The sequence below is a fragment of the Drosophila hydei genome, unplaced genomic scaffold, assembly GCF_003285905.1.
Source record: "Drosophila hydei strain 15085-1641.00,03,60 unplaced genomic scaffold, DhydRS2 tig00000172-arrow-pilon, whole genome shotgun sequence".
Lineage (NCBI taxonomy): Eukaryota > Metazoa > Arthropoda > Insecta > Diptera > Drosophilidae > Drosophila > Drosophila hydei.
The window spans coordinates 3,058,827-3,079,678 of NW_022045682.1; the positions used below are offsets into that span (position 1 = coordinate 3,058,827).

The 20,852-nt window shown below is 36.9% G+C and overlaps 1 protein-coding gene across 1 annotated transcript in view; it reads right to left on the reverse strand.

Moving 5' to 3' along the window:
• Positions 1-17,754, reverse strand: part of LOC111603759 (zinc finger protein chinmo) — a 57,360-nt gene extending 39,606 nt beyond the window's left edge. Inside the window, exon 1 of the mRNA XM_030223352.1 lies at positions 17,593-17,754. The gene's annotated coding sequence lies outside the window, so the exon portion shown is untranslated. The remainder of the gene's footprint in view (positions 1-17,592) is intronic.
• Positions 17,755-20,852: the final 3,098 nt, after the last annotated feature.

Below are 20,852 nucleotides of genomic sequence, written 5' to 3' on the forward strand. Positions count from 1 at the left end.
TTTTACAGTTAAGTATGTTTAATATTGTGATTGATAGAAATGCCAATTGGGATTTAGTTGATGAAGATTTTAAGGCAGATTTTTAAATATTTTTTATATATTTTTGTAGATTTTTTAATGCACTTTATGAACAAAGATACTAGAGATAGAGAGAAATATCTAAGCCAAAAAAAATTAATTTTTAAAGATGCCGCAGCCATCGTTGGCCTATAACTGCTAGGCAGGTGTGTGAAGTGGCCCATGAAAGGACGAGGCTGGGCTATGTTGAAGTAGATGAAGTTGACATTGAAGATTGAAAGATTCTTTTAAGTTTTAGGTCTCTGATGGGAATTATTTTGAATAGCACGAAATATGTGTATATATTGATGAATATATAAATATGTATTGTTTTATTTTTTTTTAAATAAAAAAAAGATAATTTGAACAGACCTCAGATCAAGTATACTTAATATATGCTTAATCGCAAGTTATGTGCATGCATTTGTTAAGGCATGTATATATGTGAGTCTAACAGATAATTTATATATATCTCTATATATATATATGTATCACATCTAGATATATTTAGCGAAAAATGAAGTCATGCTGCATGAAATTTTGAGCAGCTGCCCGCGCACCTACTCAAACGTATGAGAAATGCAATTTGTAGCTAGACAACTAACACCCACACACACACATATATATATATATATATATATATATACATATATACACACTTTCATTTGGCTGCCAAAATGTCATAACTTTCGCTTTCTTTGCGACTCGCCAGCCAAAAGTTGGGCGTTCAAAAAGAGTTTGCGTCGCATTGCCAAGTTGTTGCACGCAATCAGCAGTCGCAGCAGCAACAACAACAACACAAAAAGCAACAACTGCTATAATAAATAAATTGTGCTCCAAGCACAAAAGCCCCAAAGCGCAAAGCTAAAAGTAAAAGCAAAAATTGTGACGCATTTTAAAGGCATTTTTTTTTGTCGCAGTGCATTGAAGTTAAATATATATATATATAAATATTTTATATATATATATACATATATATATACATGCCTATGCAGCAAAACAGCTCCATAAAACTAACTAAACAATTTGGAGTATTTCCTTTTATTTTTGTTCACTTTTGTTTTGTTATTGCTGCCTCTTCAGCTTCCTCCTCCTGCTGTTGGTCAAAGAAATATTTGCTTTATATGCCATATTTATTGTTTATAATAAATTTAATTTCAATTGTTTTCATAAACATTTGACATTTGCCGTCAATCGTGGGCGCCTTTTGCGTGACAATAAAAGCGGCTTTTGTTTGCATTAGAAGTGTTTTTTAAGTGTTGAAAAATGCCATCGAGTGCAGTGCAATTATAGTGTTGTAAGCTGTATTTACACAATGAATTTCAATCTGTCCATCTATTGATGTGATTATGTCTGTTCATACTTGGACCTAAATCTTGTTTAAGTGTTGTGTAATGTTTTTATATGGTCTATTGATCTTATCGAAGTGTTGGAAAATGTTGATACAAATATGTACAGTGTTGTAAGTTACCATTTATGCTTCTGAATGAATTTTAAACATTCATTTGTTATAGAAATATATATATTTAGCATTTAATTTACATAGTTTGTATGGCTCTGTCTTTGTAGTGTTGCAAAATGCTTTTTTATGCACATTTAAAGTGTTGTTAATTTTTATATATGAACTGAAGCGTGAGTGCTTTTCATCTTAGTAGTGAGCTTATATGTTTGAGGTTTGTTCCTATGACTCTATTTCTGTTTAAGTGTTGAAAAATGCTTTTTAAGTGTTGTACATTGAGTTCAAACTAGTTAAATATGAGTTTCCATTGCTTATAGGCTATATTTAGCTAGTTTTTAGCATTTTTTGTATCATGTAGGCATATTATAGTGTTGTAGAATGCCATCTAAGGCACTTTTAGTGTTGTAAATTGCTTTCAGTTAGAATTTGATTCAGTTTTTCTTGCCTTCCTTCATATTTCTATTGGAATATTTCACAAATATATATACATATACTATACTCTATCTATATTTTATTTTTTAGTATATTTTATATTTAGTATATTTTAGTATATTTTTATATTTTATAGTATATTTTAGTATATGCTATATTCTATATATATTTATATATTGCTATATATAAATTCAGTGAATCCCTTAAATATTCAAATGAAATTCAATTTGCTCCTTGTGAGTCACGGCGAGCTTGCCCAAATCCCTTTAACACAAAACCTTTTAAGCTAAGCTACTATATCGATGGGTCCCCCAAAAAAAAACTCAGATACACACACACACACACACATTCGCACACATATGGAAAACTAAAACCTTTTATCAAAGATAAATAAAATGACTGCAGCAGCAAAAAGCAAACAATTGAAACGAGTCGCGACGAGTTGAGGCGAGGCGAGGCGAGGCGAGGCGAAACCAGACCAGACAGACGCTTCGTTAGGGAATTTATTTTAGCTGGGCGTTGCATGCGACAAATGCAGTTGCCGCATGGGCAGTGCTCGACTAGCAGATACCCGGTACATTAGCAAGAGCCTGATTGAACAGCTGAACCAAGCATACAAATGCTCTAGTTGAATAAGATTTGAAGTGCTCAAGAGCTCAGTGCCAGAAAACTTCTCTATATAGACACTGATCGACTGCTAGTTACCCTGTAGACAAGTAAAAGACTGATTTAACAGAGATTACAAACGTATGAAGACTGTAACTGTTAAGCAGAAAGACCTAAATCTTGTTATTCACATATATTCCGACTTAAAGATACCCTGCAATGCACTTTATAGTGTTGTATAAGCTATGTAAGTAATTATGGGTTAATGCATGACTAAAATATGCTTTAGTGTGTCAGACTCGATCAAAATTGAACACTGCTCGACTAAGGCATACCCTGTATACGCAGCTAGAGTGCAGCTAAGCGCTCAGAATTGCTTTAAAGTGAGCCAAGAGATATTTGGGATGAGTACGTTTAGTGTGATCGACTTATAGATACCCTGTAGCAGTTAATTGGGTATAAGACTGTATTCTCAGCTGTTGTGATTAAGCTCGAATAAAGCTGTGCATGCAATATTTGTTATCCTAAAATTGTTTAAAATGATTCTTGTCTATAAACAGGGTATTTCTAAGAGATATTTTTGGCTAAGCTTTCCAAGTGTAGCACTTATAAATAACTGCCCATTAAGCGCCATAGCCATCAGCCTGGCCCTGCTCTCTTCAGCTACCACCTACAGGGTATGCCTTGCCCTGGCAAAACATATTCTCATAGCCCAGGCGCCATATGCAGAATGCAAAGCCAAAAGCAGGAAAATATGTAGCCGAGGCTGCAGAGTTGGTGGCACAAGTGTGTCTGCCACTGCCACTGCTGCTGCTGCAGTTGAAAGTAAAATAAATTAAAATATTTTTATCTACACTCGTGCACGTTGTGGCATGCAACAACCCCCAAAAGGCGGTAGCAGCAGTTGCCACAGCTGTGAGCTTCGAGCAGTGTGTGGCAAAAGTTTTTCCAAGCGTTCGCATTTTCCCGTTAGACCGTTGCAAAAGTTTTCCATCAACCCTCCAGAACAAAACAAGAAGCAGGAAGTCCACAGCGCAAAGCCCCCACGAAACTCACATCGAACTCAGGTCAACTCCCTTGGCGCTCGAAAGTATGCTATAGTTTTTCTTGCTGCTGCACTTGGCTGCAAATTGTAAAATTGTATTATGAAATAATTGCAGCACATGTACACAGGGTTGCATTTATCGCTCTATCTCAAACTCACTCTCCCTTGCTCTCTCTCTCTCTCTCTTTGTCTACTTGTCTTTCTGTGTTTTTCTCTTTGCTTTTTGGCGCATTGCACTGAGCGAAAATGCCGCATGCAAAAAAAAGTGAAAGTTTCTGCTGCTCCTTTTTTCCCTCTAGTATGTGTGTGTGTGTGTGTGTAAGGGCTGTTGCTGCTTGCTTTGGTGGTTGTGCAGTCAGCTGTCGCCCGCTGCAGCGCTCGAGGGTTGCTGCTGTGTGTCTTTCCATCATAATGACATGCCACAAAACTTTGCCTCGTCATCATCAGCATCATCATCATCAGCAGCAGCAGCAGCAGCAGCAGCCGCATCAGCATGTTGCAGCTTCAACCCTGCTCAGTCGCATTTTCATTGATTTTTTGCGGCGCAAACAAAAAACGAATAAACTTACAACTGCATTTCTGGCTGTGTTGGTGTATGTTGGTGTATTGGTGTATTGCTGTATTGGTGTATTGGTGTACGTGTGCGCCGCCTGCAAACAGCGCGACAGACGTGTAGCGTAAAAAAAACATATAACTGCATTTAAAGCTTCTGGCTTGTTGGTGTGTGTTGGTGAGTGTTGGTGTGTTGGTGTGTGGTGTTGGTGAGTTGGCGCCGCCTGCAGACAATGCGACAAACGTGTAGCTAGCTAAGCAGGCGTGGCGTAGAGGGCCTGCTGCCTGCATAGAAAATTCATTTAAAATTGTCAGCATGTTGGGACGCTTCTTCTCTCTCTCCCTCTCCCTCTCTCTCTCCCTGTGTCTCTGTGTGTTGGCGTCTGGCAAGGAAATCACAGACGATAAGGAAATGAGTGAAAATTCATTTGGCCCGGCGACTAGATACGTACGTATATACAGCTACGTAGTACTACGTTTCTACTACTTTTTACAACTCGAAACTGATTTTTCGCTTTGTTTTGTTTCGCCTGCATTTTCGATTGGAAGGCAGGCGTGCGGTTGGCTGTTGGCAGGGGGCGTGGCACCCAGTGTTTTGTGCACTTGAGCAATTTATCGCATTTATTGCAGCTAGAGGAAGCACGGGGAGGGCGAGTACGAGCGATTGTCTTCCTCTTTCTATTTTTTGCGCTTGACGGATTTTTCATTAGAATTTCTCTTATATTTTCTTCTGCTTTATCCGCCCCCATCCCCCCTCCTTCTTTTTTTTTGTTGCCTGCGGCAATTTTTGTCTAGTTAATTTGTGTGATTTGCTGCAGTGGCTGACATAGCAGAAGCCAGCGCAGCAGCAGGAAGTGGCTGCCGGCCAGGCACAGAGGCGTGGCCCAAGCACAGGCCATGAATATTGTGTAGCAGTTGTAGTTTATGGTCATTGGTCAATCGCACACTGCATTTGCCCTTTTAGCTGCTCTAACAGTATTTGGAGAGGCAAAGAATGATGGATGAGCACGAGCTGGAACGAACGGCAAACACCTGCAATTGAGCCCTGGCTCTAGCTATCAATCTTGAGGGCTTTAACATTTTGTCTCTAATATTCATATACTTCACTGACTTAGCTAGTCTTCTCTCTCTCTCTCTCTCTCTCTCTCTCTCTCTCTCTTTCTTTTTCTCTGTCTCCTTGCCATCTGCTCTATATACCACCTTCTGCATGCATTTACTTACTTTATCCCTTTCTATCTCTGCCTGCCTGGCTTTATCTTACTCTCTATTTATTAAAATCTCTCAGTCTCTCTGTAGCTCTCATTCTTACTCTTTCTCTTTTTCTGTCATTCTTGCTCTATTTCATTCCCTCTCTCTCTCTCTTTCTTATTCTCTATCTCTGCTTACTTCTGTTTCAGTTCTTCTCTCCATTCTTCTTACTTACTTTCTCTCTCTTTCTTTCTAGCACTCTCTATATCTGTCTCCTTTCTACTTCTATGTGTCCCTGTCTCTCTCTCTTCCTCTATCTCTCTCTCCCTCGCTCTCTCCCTTTATTTGTCTGTCCCTTCGTCTCTGCCTCTAAATATTTCTTCTTCTCTATGTATCTATATCTCAGGCTCGTCATCTCCCTCTATCTCTCTCTCTCTCTCGTTGTCTTACACTATCTGTCTCTGTGTGCCTCTCTCTCTCTATACATATACCTCTCTCTTTTACTTACATGATCGCTTTCATTCCCTCTGTATCTTTTAATCTCTCTTTCTGTCTTCGTCTCTCTCTCTTTCTCTCTCTCTCTCTCTCTCTCATTCTTTCTGAAGATAACATAAAACTGTTCAATTCTTCTCTCTGTTATATCATCATTTTTAGCCATTATCCATCATGCTCAAAATTGTTCTCAGTGTATTTCTCAGCATTTTCTCTTTGAATTTCTAATTAAGCTTAGCCGAAAATGTTTTCAGCTCGCACATAAGGAAAAGCCATGACACATGCATTTTGCATTTTCCATTTCCGGCCGATAACGAAATATTCATTTAGGTTCCACAACAAAAAAACTGCAATGGGGCTTAGAAAAGAGACAGAGAGAGTGGGAGAGTGGGAGAGGGAGAGGGGGATAGAGGCTTTGTAGAGGACTCTCTAAACTAAATTGAAATGGCAAATAAATCCCCCAATGCATCGATGATTTATTTATGCTGCAAAAGGCTGCAGTAAAAACAACAACAGCAACAAATAAAAACAACAACAAAAACTGTTTGCGAGCACAAATTTCTGCATTTCCACTTTATCGCAAAATTTATTTATCAAAAAGTTTTTTGTTCGCCGACTTTGCCAAAATAAACAAAAAACTACAACAACAAGTTGAAAGTATTAATGGAATATTGCCGAAAATTCTGCAGAAAAGCGCATGCAAACAAAAAATACACACACACACACACACACACACACTCACACACACTCGTACACAAATTACAAAAGCAAACAAAAAAAAAAAGCCAGGCGACGGCGCTTAAAATCCAGACACAAATTTCGGAGTAAAATCGTATGAGAAAAAAATGAGCTAAGCGGGCATGCCAGACGCGCAGTTACCCTGCAGAGCAAAATTTTGCTTTTTTAAATAGTTTTTTTTTTATATGAAAAATGTTGTTTCAAGCAACAACCAAAGCCAAAGCTTTGATAAAACTTAAGCAATTTTATTTGACTGATTTTTCAAGATTTAATATAATTTTGCATAACTCATTGCTCAGCTTTCAAAAATCAATGGAATTTCTTGTGTCAAAAACTTGAAGACAACTAAGAAGTTTTTTTTTTTAAATATTGTTATATCTTATTATATTTATTTTATTAAATTTTATTAAGCTTTGAATACTTTTGCTTGCTATATCTTGCCATATATCAAAATTTGTGCTTAGTTATACAAAAAAAGAAATAGGCAACAGCTTTGTATGCTTCATAGCTGTCTACATGCCAAAAAGCAAAAACTAAAACTTCAATAGTTCTTAAGTTATGTCCAAAAAACCAAAATCTTAAAATAAAATTCTTATGAGTATTAAAGAGAATTAAGTGAAGATATCGAGTTAATGCCCGTTAGTTCTGACTAAATAAATAAAAATACTTCATAAGACATCTTAGCAGTCTATATAAATTTTTTCACAACCAATATACCCGCACTTGCATTGATTATAGGGTAGAAAATGTTATTTTATGCTGTTGCTGCAGTTTGCGGATTGTGTTTGGACTGCAGCAGCGCAGGCCAGACCCGAGTGGAGCTGCAGAGCGTTGGCTGGGAGGCGCGCCACTGCAGCACTTTCCAGCCACGCCCACTTTGCATGTTTGTGCAACTTTTGGGGCGCCAGGCGAATCGAAGAGAAAGGCAAATATCGAAATTATATTAGCGCAGAGCAAAACGGAAATGAAAATGAATGAGAAATAGCAAGCAGAAGGGGAGAGAGAGAATAGCGCAAAAAACGGAGCAAAAGGAACTAATGAAATAGCTGAATAGTGAAACAAAAGTGGAACAATGGGAAAGGGGAAAGAACAGTGGAAAAGTGAGTGCAAGTAAAGAGTCTGGAACAGAGATAGATGTGGAGAAACATAAGTGGAATAGTGGAACTAGTGGAATAATAGCTGAAGAGTGGGAAGTGGAAGATGTGGGGAATAGTGGAACAGTGGAAAGGAGTGGAACAGTGCAAAAGAACTGGAACAAAGGAAAAGTAGTAGACTCTGTGTAAGTGAAAAGAGAGGAAAATGGAAAAGGGAATAGTGGAAAAGAGACGAGTGGAATAATAGAGCGCAAAAAGAATGGAATAGTGGAAAGGAAACGGAATAATAAAGATAAAATGAAAAAATTAAAGATGGTTGAAAAAGTGGAAGTAGAGTAGAAAGGCGAAAAAGGAGTGGAACAGTGGAAAATGAGTGAAATAGAAAAAAATGAAAGAAAAGTGTAAAGTGATGGAAGCTAGAAAAACGATGGAATTGTGGAATGAAATGAACTAGTAGAAACAGAATGAACTAGAGCAAGAAAATGTGTTAAAGTGGAAAAAATGGAAATGAAATGGCTAAAAGTGGAATATGAAATGGGGCAGACTTACAGGAAGAGTAGAAAAAGTGTAGAATAGTGGAAAAGGAGTGGATTTATAGTAGAAGAATGGAATGGTAAAAGTGGAAAAGGTGTGGAAAAAGAGTGAATTCAAAGAACAGGAGTAGAAGAGTACAAAAAGAGAGCAGCATTGGCAGCTGATAAGCACCTTGCTTGCTTTCAATTTAGCACTCATCCAATATTTAAATACAGATGATCTGCTACTCCACTGGGACCAACTGGAACTGAGCCTTAGGCCACTGTGTTGGGTTGAAGCTATAAAGAAAGTTCTCTATCTATATAGATCTCTAAAACTCTTGAACTCTACTGCATAGTTAGGGTATTTAGCAGTTTGTGCTCTATGCGAGGATTATTCTTTCTTCTTCTTGTTGCTGTCGCTTGCACAGAGAAGTGGGCGCACGTTTGGGTGGGCGGGGCATGCAGATTGGCATGGACATGCAATAAAACGCCAGCTGAATGGGTTAGCTGCGTCTGACTAACAGAGCAATGCGGGCGACGGTGACTGCAGCAGAGGCAGAGGCAGTGGCAGAGACTGGAGCAGAGATGAATGCAGAGGCGCAGACTGAGCAGGGCAGAGGCTGTATCCAAATTAAACTTCATCATCGGCAACACAGCGAAAAACGGAGGCAAACAAACAAAGCGAGCCGCACGGGCAGTGGCAGGGGGCGTGGCTGTGGCGTTTGGTAACTTGTTTGTGTACTAGGTAAAAATTGCATAGAACAGAAATTTCGTGTTGTTGTTGTTGTTGTTTGTGCTTTTTTAGCCAGCTGCAGAAATTGGCAGGACTCGAGGCAGAAAAAAAAGGGCAGCAAAAGAAATCAGAAATTATTGTAGATTGCAGGCAAAAGGGACACACACACCATGTCTGACCAGCATGCAACCGAGGCCAGGACTCGGAGTCCAGGCTCAAAAAAAAAACCAAGCAGGAGACGGACATGGAAAAAAAGAGGAAACGGCGCAACAGCAGAAGAAGCAAGTGAAGTGCATAAATGGATTTTATAACGTCCAATGCTAAAGTAAATTTATGCTTTTTAATGCAATTGCAGGACGAACCAGACCGTAAGTGGGCGGCGGTTTGGGTGGCTTGGACCAGGGGCCAGACACGCTTCGCTTGGCCCAGAAGGGTTCACAGTAAGGAGGGGCGCAATGCAGTCGCCAGTTGGCAGGCGGCGCCTCGAGCGTTCAGACAAAGTGACATTTGTCGTTAATTGCAAAATTTATGGCCAGAAATCGGGGGTAACGGTAAATACCATTAGGCCACAGTAGAAAAATGTTTGAAGAAGCAAAAACAAAAAATAGTTTTCCATTTTTTTTTTATGATTATCAACTTACGTGCAAGCTAGACGGCCTAATTAGCTGGCCCACACAAAGCGTTTGCTTACCTGGAATAAATTGTTGGGAATAGAAAAAGAGAAGAAAACTAATTTTAATTAATTTGGCAAGCAATTTTAATGAGAGTAATTTCATATATATATGCAATTTGAATATAAAAGAAATTTATGGACTTGTAACTTTTAATATACAACAAAATAAATATATAAAAAATTTTTTTAAATATAAAAATATTTTTTATAGTTAGCTGTGTTATATATATTTTTATGAAAACTAGAAACATAATATATGCAGTGAAACTAATGTTAAAAATTTATTTTTTTCTTATTTAGTAGCCACTACTATTTTTATGAACAACTAAATTTTGAGAATTTTTGGCAGCCCTGAACTGCACATGTGCTAAGTTTTATTATAAACATTTAAATTAATAAAAATATATATTAATCTTAATATTCGTCTTAAATTCGTTTTCAAATATGGTGTTTATTAGTACATTTAGTCAAATCAACTAATGTTCGTTAGCAAGCCACAAAAGCTAGAGCTGAAATGTTATAAGAACGTTTTCTTTTTGATAGGCTGCTTTAAGTTTTCTATGTTTGCAATCTATTTAAACTATATATTTTTATTCTTACTATAATTTTAACATATAATTTAACATATAACTACTAAATATTAGTCAAAGATTAAGCTATTCAACTATAGTTTATCTAGATATATCTCATATAGCGTTTTAATATTATTATATTTCTCAAAAAACATATAGATCTACGACTCTTCAGCTATAAACTGAGCACAATCTCATGCTACTTCCGCATTTAATTAGACTTAAGAAATATTTATTTATTCAAAGTTCAGTTTTGCATAGGAAAACGCGCTGCATGGGCGGCGGAAAACACGTCAAGGCACAGCTTGACATGGCTGAAACCAGCCAACCAGCCAACCAGCCAACCAGCCAAAACAGAGTTCAGCTCATGGCAGTAAAGTCAAGAGTGCAGTTAACGCATCTTTGGCCCCAACCGCATAGCCACCCGCACAAGAACTAGGGCCCTGCCCCCTCAATTTTTGGGTCACTTTGCGCTCGGCTGGCTGAAAAGTCAAAGGCAAAAGTTGGCTGCGCCATATGCTTCGTTGCCTAATTTCGCTTGTAAGTCACACTTGCCCACAAAGGTGAGCGGTGGGGGACAGTTACCTGTACCTTTACCTCTATCTGTACCTGTAGCAATGCAGTTTATATTGTTGTTTCTTCTTCTCTGCTTCCTCTTCTCTTTGAAACCAACATAAACAACTGCTTGGCTAAGCCGCCTAATTTATGCATTTTTCTCAGGCTTTGCGTTACGCGTGGGTGGCTTTTGTTGCCACGCCCCCAGCTATAGTTAAGGTGTTTGCATTTACAGCAATTCATGACGAGCGTGAAAGAAATGCAACACGAAATAGTCAAATTTCGTGTTCAAGCTAGCTTTTCTAACTGGCATCCAATTTGAATTAATTCAAACTGCAATTCTGATTGGACTTACAGTGTGAACGCGACCATAAAACAGTGGACACTAGACTGCACTCACGTGCATTTTATGGCTGTGATTTACAAAAGCAACGACAGAGAGAGGGAGAGCAAAAGAGGGAGCATGAGCGTAGAGTTAGTTAAAGAGAGCAGAGCAGCATGTGTGTGTGCGTGTGAGAGACAGAGATGGCATCTTGGTAACCATGAAATTGAATTGCTACTTTGAAGTGCACTCAACGTCGAACCTTGCGTCGCACTCGATGGAGACAGAGCATGTGAAGAGCCAGTTGCGGGGGTACAGTTACCGGGTTGGGGGTTAAATGCACACATGGCTGCACGGCTGATAGACAGGCCGAAAAACAGGGGCTACTGCTGTTGGCCACCTAGTTACCCACCTCTAATTACCAAATGCAAGTGCAGAGCGTTGTTAGGGCAGCACCAGGTGGAGTTGGAAGGAGGTAGTGGGGCAGGGGTATGCAAGCTGAAGTGTTCATTAGAGAGTTAAGAAAAAAATACATGTAAAGCAACGTTGGTGTAAATCGAGTTTTAAATGGAAAAACAAGTGCAAAGGGGCTAAGAGAAGGCCCAAAAACATATCAAAGACAGGCCTAGCGTATCAGAGATAATATATATGTATGTATGTATATGCTTTGGCAATAGAATATGTTTTATCATAATATTAGCTAGATTATTTGATCCTAGAATAAAATTTATTATATACGAACTAACTTAAAAATTACAAATTGTACATTATATCGAATTAAAGAAAACAGCTAAGAGTAGAAAGACTTAAATTAAGGATAGAGTTCTTCAGCGGAAATTTATTAACTTAAATTATTTTATACGCGATTTCAGCTCTCATATTTCCCCAACAATTGCTCAGCTGTTAAAATTACTTATTTCCCATCGAAAAAAGTATTTGCTGCATAGCCTGAAGACGAACAAGAAGAAGCAGAAACACACGCGTAACCAAGCCCGCAATTAAGCGCAGCTACCCAAACTCTCTCAGTCTCACTCACTGTCTCTCACTCTCTTTGGCTTTCCTGCTGTGCTAACGGTAAATGCTGCATATGTGCGCGGCTTGCGTGTTGTTGTGTTTTTTTTTTTCGGGAACCCCTTTTGACATGCCAAGCGCACCCTCTCTCTCACTCAATTGCTCGCCTTTGTTTTAACGGAAGCTGTTGCTGTTGTTTTTATGCTTTCTTAATTTCCTTAACAATTCTTCTTTGTGCTTTTTGTGCTGCTTCCACTTCTGTTCGCATAACTGCGACGAGTGCACTCCAAACGTCTTTGCTTCACTTGCGCCGCCCAAAAAGGGTTACGTGAGCGAGCGAGAGGGCAGAGGCGTAATATAAAAATCAAACGGCATACAAATATATGTATATGAAGCATCTCTCATGTGACACACACACACAATGACTATGTTGACTTTGACGTCGACGCTGGCGCTAGAAGATTGCCGCAATTTAACAAGAAGAAGAGAGGCAGAGTTGAGTGTGTTTAACATGCGTATATATGAATTATACTTGACTTAATTAGCTATTATTAAAAACAAATTGAGAGGAAGAACAAAACAAAAGCAAAGGGTTCCACCAAACAATTAAATAAACATTTTTCTTGCATTCGAACAGATTTTCATTGACAAGAAGTTGCAGCGTGTAAAATGTGAGATAAGATAATGAGATAGGTATAAATAGCTGCACACACACATAGAAATACATATATTTATATTTTGAGTGTGTTTTGACGTTGCGCTGCATAGTCAGGAAGTGGGCTCAAACTGTAAAAGAAATTAAATCAGAAGTCGTCCACTACACTTGATTGGCTGTGCCGATCCGCATGATGATCGCTACACTGACTGCAAAAGCTTTTGCACAGTGTGTGAGTGCTATAAAGCTCAATAGTGCGTGTGCGCGAGCGCGAGTGTTGAAGCTTTTGCATTTGTTGAAGCAATAGAGAGAGAGAGAGAGACTAGAAATATGTAGGCCTATGCTTAGTGAATTTCGTTTCTTTTTCCCTCTCTTTGTATTTGGCACTAGCTGGCGACGTAGCCATTTTTAGATTTCCTTAGTGCTAGTTGCGGCTGCTGTTGTTGTAGGGCGCTGTTTTGTTGTTGTGTTTGCAGTTCGAGCTTTTTTAGTGCTGTTGCCATTGTTGTTATTTTCGTTGGCGTGTATATGTATTTAGTGCGCGTGAATGTCATTTATAAAGCAGCAAAAGCTTTGCGGCTGCAAAACGTTGCGCGTGTGCGTCTGTATGTGTGCCTAAGCGTTTTTTTGTGTGTGCGTCTACGCACATTTTTAATTATGTTGTGCGAGCTCAAGGTTTTTTTGAAACATTTTTTGTTGCTGTGCAGGCGTTGGCGATAGAGCGTAGCGGTCGCCGCTTGCCCCCGACCCTTTACCTCCCTCTCCCTCTCCCTCTCCCTAGCCCTCACCCTCACTCTTTCTCTCTCGCTCTCTGTTCACTTGCGGCCAATTTTAATTGTAGGCCGCAATAATTTAGATGCGACTCCGACACAATCTACAAATAACCCAATAACAACAACAACAAAAAAATGCGTAACACATAAAATATTTTTTTTGCGCTGCGTTTGCACATACACATACATACACCTAAATATACATGTTATATAGGTACGTATAAAATGTATTTATATAGTTTTTTCCATATAATAGCTTTACATACAAGCTACGCCCTTCGCCTTTTGTGTGAGTGAGAGAGAGAGATATATACATAGAGTTCTAGCTATGCTATAAGCATAGACATGCACACACATGCATACATGTATGTATGTATGTATGCTTATGTATTATCAGAGCGTTTTGGTGTTGTAATTGCTATAAATTGACAAATTGTTGTTGTTTCTTCTATATATTTATTGAACAATAACAAAAAGCTGCTACTGAAGGTTAATTTATATGATTTTAAAGAATATATTTGTTACAGTTTTTGAGGTTAGTTTTTGGATTAGCATAAATTAGCATATTTGAATGATAAAAGCAGTTTTTAAACTATTTATCTGCTCTTATTCACTCTCTCTCTCTCTAACACGCAGCAAGTTTAAAAGTTTTAAGGTTAGTTTTTAGTTCTTCTTAGAGTGCTACTACACACATACATGTTGCTTAAGTCATATGCTGTTCATATATCTCTCTATGCTTAACTTTTCATTAGGATTTAAAAATTAATTTTTTAAGAGAAATGCATTTTTGATAGTTAAATAACAATGGTTTTTGCTTTTATTACTCTCACTCTCCTTATCTCTTTCTATCTCTCTCTTCCACGCCCTTTTCTCTGACTCACGGCGTTTGCATGTTTTGAAGGTTTTCTCAAACTAACACCCTGTAAAAATAATATCATCTACTAATTTAAGCGCAATTTTATGGCCATGTTTTATGGTCTATAAAAAAACAAAAAGAATGTGCGACACGCATCAACTTAGGATTTGCAGTGCACAACTATATACATACATACATACACATACATACATACATATATATGTATATATACATATATATATACAAATGTAACTTGTCATAAAAAAAATGCGAAATCAACGCTTTTTTTATGTGCTGCTAATTAAGCTTATCAAAAACGCAAGACAAATTCATTATAAAAGCAAAAAATAGGCAAACAAGAAACACAGAAAACAAATATTTTTATTTCATATTATTTAAGTACAGTGAAAACCTGTCAGTGTCGTTCATTTTGAATTTGTTTTTCTCCATTGTTGTTTGGTCTGTAGGCCTAAAGCACACATATGTAGATACAGACCAATGCTTTCCGTATATAGTGTGTAGGTGTGTATGTGTGTAGTGTGCATGTGATATGTACACACAGTTTGTCAGATATGGCGGAGCCTATGTGCAATGCTTTGGCAAACTATTCGTTCGCAGTTGTTCCCCAGCTGCTAATTGTCAGTTGCCTTTTGCTCCACTTCGCAATCGCACACACACTCTCACTCACACTCACACTTACACTCATTCTCTCGCTCGCACACGCTCGCATGTATTGGCAAATGTGCTGGCAAAAACTTTTGCATGCACTCAATACATAGAGTAGAGTTGCGTTGTGTAGAGTAAGCAAAGGCCCTCTACATGTGGGCGTGTGTGTGTCTGTGGGCTGTCTATGTATGTGTGTGTGAGCAAAATAGAAAACGCATTTCATGGGCGTTGTTAGATAGTTGCGTTGCGGGGCTCGCATGGATGAGGTTCAAGCATTGGACGGCTCTGTGCTGTTTGCCATTGGGCAAGAGCGGAGAGCGGTAAAGTTTACAAATGTGCAGTTACACATACACATATGCTCTCTCACATTTTGTCTTATGTAGAGCGTCGATTATTAATTATTCAGCATTTGTTTACGCTAAGCAAATTTATGAGCCACTTGAAGGAATTGAGGCGTAAAAAAAAACTTCAACTCTAAACAACAAGCTCTCATTACAATGGCTTTGCGTATTTTTGGAAAGTGCATACGCAGCGGCCAATTGCAGTGAGGAGGCTAGAGCGAGCGAAAGAGAGATAGACAGATTGATTGCCTGTCACTCTAGTGCTATGTCAACAGCTAAACAACTGTAATAACAACTGTGCTTCGGTTAAAGCTATTGACGGGTTTTTTCTTGTTGTTATGTTGAATCGTTTTTCTTGGTAGGCGACACATTAAAATTCAAGCAACTGCAGTGGCAGGTCATAAAATGCCACAATTATTAAAGCAGCCGCAGCAGCAACACGAGACGCAGAAGAAGAAGAAGCAGCACACGAAGCAGCTCTAATGAGTGCACGCAACGCAAGGGGAAGGGGGAAGAACAACGTACACAACTGCATAGGCGCAGCAACTGCGGCGCACTTTGCGCAACTGCGAACGACGACAGCAGCAGCAGCATTGCATTGCGTCAGCTCTGAAAGCCGCGCAGTCTGCGACGCACATAGCGAGGGAGCGAGCGAGATAGATAGCAGCAGACAGGGTGGTTGGGGTAAGGAGCTTTGTGTATTCTAGGAAGCCGAACGATTGCGCAATGCGAGTGAGCGAGTCAGCACTACCGAAAGGTTGAGAGGCCAGGCAACTAAAACGCACTTCCGACAAGTGAAATGCAACAAAACACAATAGCAAATGGTAGAGTAAAGAAAGAAAACAGTAAAAACGAAGCACACGTAAAACAAAGGTTGAAAATAACCAAATTGTTGTTGCATTTAATTAAATGCGGAAGGCCCACTACAGCTACAGCAACAGCAACTACATTTAAGCGCACGCAGCAAGCAACAATAGACCGAGCGGCTGAGCCAGCAAGAGAGAGGGAGGAGAACAGCAGTACACACAGCGCACAAAAATTTGGAACGCGCTGCGCTTAAAGTAGGTCAAAGTGGCAGCGACGCTGGCAGTGGCGTCAATGCCGCGAGGGGGTTGCGTGTTAGCAGCGACGACAGCGGTGACTGCGACGCAGCAGCAGCAGCAGTATAAGAAAAGTTTAATTTATGCAAAGAAGAAAAAAATGTTATGCGTTGCGTTTGTTAGCATGTGTGTGTGCGTCTTGTATTGGTGTGCATGTGTATGTGTGTAACTTTTGCTTTTCTTCAGTTGTCGCCTAATTGTTATTAATATGCAACGCTGACGCTCATAAATCATACACAAAAAGTGCGTAGAAAATAAAAAGCAAAATTGTCAACCTCTTTTTTCTCTCTCACATTTCTTTGCATACATTATAATTGTGCGTAATTATAATTATAATTACATGCGTTGTGCGTCTCCGTCTGCAAAATGTTTGCAAATGTTTGCAGCGTAAGAAGATACAAACAAAAAACTAAAAAACTTTCCAAAAAATGTTTACTTGCTTTTAACTAAGTGTGACAATATTTTTTTTCATTGCGGAGGGGGGGGGGGGGCGTTGTCAAGGGGAGTGGCCAGTGTTGGTTTAGTATTGTGTAAGTGAAAATGCGCTGCGCAATTAACATAAATATTGAATGACATTGTGTGGAGGTTAGGCTGAAGACTGAAAGCGTTCCGAGCGTCATGTGGAGAGTTAAACTGTAGACTCTTATGGCAAATGTATTCTTTCGAAAAAGCTTACTGAAGGAAGTGGCTGTAGAGCGATGTGGAGAGTTAAGGTGTAGAGTAATTGAGTGGAGGGAAAGAGTGTAGAGTAGTTGATTCTTATTGGGAATGCAGTTATAGAGAATGATGAAAATGAGTTTGCTTGAGTTTAGGCAGTCGAATTGGAGAAGTGGAGAGACTAACTAATCGAGTGAAACTGCTTAGAAGAGATCGAGTGCAGAGTAGCTAGTATTCAGAGAATGTAGATTACAGCGGAGACTTATAGCGTAGAGTTGTAGCAAATGTATTCCAATTACAAACTTTTTTCAATGAAATTTTGTTAGGTTAGGTTAAGTTGGAATAAGTAAGTGTTGGAAAGTTGACTATGAACACTGCCAGTGTTGAACAGCGCATTCTGTGTGCATATAAAGTTACATATACATTATTATAATTGTTATGAACTGACTTAAGATTAACAATAAATTTTTTTATAATATTTGTTTTTTTTTACAACTCACCTTTTAATCCAATTGCAAATGTTGCGTGTTAATCCAAAATGAATTTCGCCTCAGTTTTCAATCGTAAAAAATGTTTACAAATTTTTCATTAATTTTCAATCAATTACAATTTGGTTGCAATCAATTCTATTTCTTCCACTTCACTGCACTTAGATCAAATGTTATTTAAATTTTTGTTTTTTATTTTTTTATACAGTTCAGTTACTATCAAAAATGTTTACCAAATATTTATATTTTTTCCATATATATATATTTTTACATAAATATGTTTTAAGCATAGATTTTGTGTTTGTTTTTTTTTCAGTTTTTTTCTAAATTTTTTGTTTTGTTTTATCGAAACGAAATTTTTATGCAAACTAACACACGCGATTTTTTTTATTATTTTATTTTTTATTTCTTTTGCTGCTGCTTGTTGTTGTTGTAGTTGTAGTTGTTGCTGCTGTTGCTGTTGTTTGTTGTTGTTGCTGTGTTTAGTATTGCGTTTTGTCCGAACCAATAATTTTGAAGAGGTTTTCCAATTTAGTTGTTGGCTTTAAATTTGTTAGCGGTTTTTGCTTGATTTCGAAATTTAGCTGATTTTTGCTTTTGTTGTTGTTTTTCGGGTTTACTTAAAGTTACATTTAATTGATTTGTTGTTGTTGTGTTTTCTTTTGCTTTCTTTTTTATTTAGATTTTAGCCAAATTTAGTTAGATTTTTTCCTTTGCACGCAGCTAGCCAAAAAAGTTTTTTTTTAAATTTTTTTTAGCCCAAATTTATTTTTTGCCAATTTTGCATTTGCTTAAAGTTTTTTTTTTTTAATTTTTTTCAGTTCATTTTTGAAATATTTTTTCCATTGATTTTTAGTATTTTTTTGTAATATTTTTTTTAGTTAGTTAAATGTTCGAAAATTGCATTTTGTTGCATGCGGCAATTTTGCAGTCGCCTTTTTTGGGTTTTGTAAACGTGTTTGCTGTGCGGAGACATTTTCACAGTGACATTGGAGACCTGCAACAAGAGTGGAGAGTTGAATAAATATATATTAATTATACTTTAAACTTAAAAGAATGTCATACTATTATTTTATTCTTATTTTTATTTAATTTATAAGTCCTATAGGAATATATTTTTCTACTAACTTTTTTAGCTTGCTTTAACTACCTAAAACTCAGAATCTCTTCTAGGTATTGCCATTAACTGCTCAAATCTCAGGATCTCTTTGTCGTATGACTATAAAATTTAGTATGTGACTTCTTCTATATCACTTCTAACATAAAAGATTTATATATATTAGTTAGTACTTCAAGAACTCTTGGTATTTTGAATAAAAGCAATCAAATTACTATGAAACTATATGAGATATATACCATAACAGTTTGCTAGAAAGATAAGAAGCATTTCAACTTTACTATATTTCAATCCCAATATGATCTTCTGTAATATTTTTACTATAAATCTATGCGAAACGAAATATTCTTATAATGCCATACTTCCCAGCTCTTTCTATAGTCATATGAACAAAATAATATATATTATACATTTCACATTGCCCTTTTTTCCAAATTTTGATTAGCTTTGCTTCAGATTTTTCAAAATGTCAAAAAAATATAATTCTTATCTGTGTCCATTAATTCTACAACCCGAAGCCCGCAGATTGCAACGCGTTTCGTGGCGCTGCTTTGCGTCTTTAATCTAGCTTTAAGCTGAGGCTTCTCGGTAGTTGAGAAATATTTCACCAAGTGCCTTCAGGAAATTGTCAACTCTTATCGCTTCAAGTGCCAAATATGAATGGGGATGCTAAACAGATGCAATAGTTCAATACTATGGAACGCAATTCAGTTCACATTTGAACTGGTTCACATACCAAACTTTGTTTACTATACCTAAGAATATTTTGAATACTTTTAAGATTTACGAGTTGTTAACTATTTATATTTCTTACTTAATGTATTTATTATAATAACATATATTTATATAATAATATCATATATTATATTTATTATGCAAATAAATTTATGAGTTTTGACTTTGAGTCAGTTTTTAGTTGGTTTATTTATATTAATATATTACTTTTAATATATTTAATTTAAAAAGCATAACTAAGAGCATAACTAAGATAAAAGTTAATTAAGATATTTACATTAATATTATAATATTTAATATATATAATATATATATATATAATATATATAAATTATTTCAATAAATTAAGTAAGTTATAGTCAGAATTTTTAAGAATTTTTTTAGTAAATTTCTTTATGAAAAGAAGAATAAAAAATTAAAATTTTTTTAAATATTTAAGAAATAATATATACATATATAAACAAAAAATTCTAATTGCAAAATTTTGGAACTATATTTTATTTGCATTCAACATTTTTGCTAACGTATTTAAAATTTATTTTATTTTAGAAAAAAATAGCATATATTTTTGATGTTATGCATTATAATTTTATTATATATATTTTTGTTTATTATGTTTATATTTTTTTTTTTGCTCTCTCTCATATCAAACAAGTGTCTGAGCTAAGTTTTGCATATATATAATATATGTCTTTTATATATAGTGCTGTTATAATCCCTGCGTTGTGGCTTATGCACTTTTCATACACACACACACAAGCACACGCACACGTGTCTTTGGAAGGGTTTTAAATTCAGTTCACTTTTTGTTTCTTTCTCTTTTTCTTGTTTCTTTTTGCATAGGTTTGCCTGAGGGGCGGGCAGGGTGGTTTATTGTTTGTTATTGCTCTTGTTGTTGTAGTAATTATGATTGCTGTAGTTGCTGTTGTTGTCGCTTGATTAAAAATGCACAAGTTTTTTGCTTTCCGCTTTTCCCATTTCCAGTTTTCAGTTTCCAGTTGCAATGTTGCCCAGCAACCCCATTCGCTATGCTAAAGATCGCAACACACACACAGCCACAGACACACACACACACTCGCACACACACATAGAGTTACGCACAGTTGTAATTGGAATACGCATTTATTGCATTTATAGGGTTTTTCTGTCGGAACGAGTTGAGAGTTAAGAAACTTGTAGAGCTGCGCACGCTGAGTCCTTTTTTTGGGAAAGTATCTTAAAGATACATAAAGTGCACTTAAAGAAAAGACGGAGACATATATATATATATAACATATATAAAGAACTATTTAAGGCGCGTAAAACTTGGGAGTTTCTTATAATAAATTTCATTTTATTACTATTTTATTTAATTATGTTCTAATTTTTTACTATTAATGTTTTGGTTGTATTTTTAACTTAAATTATTTATTATTTGGTT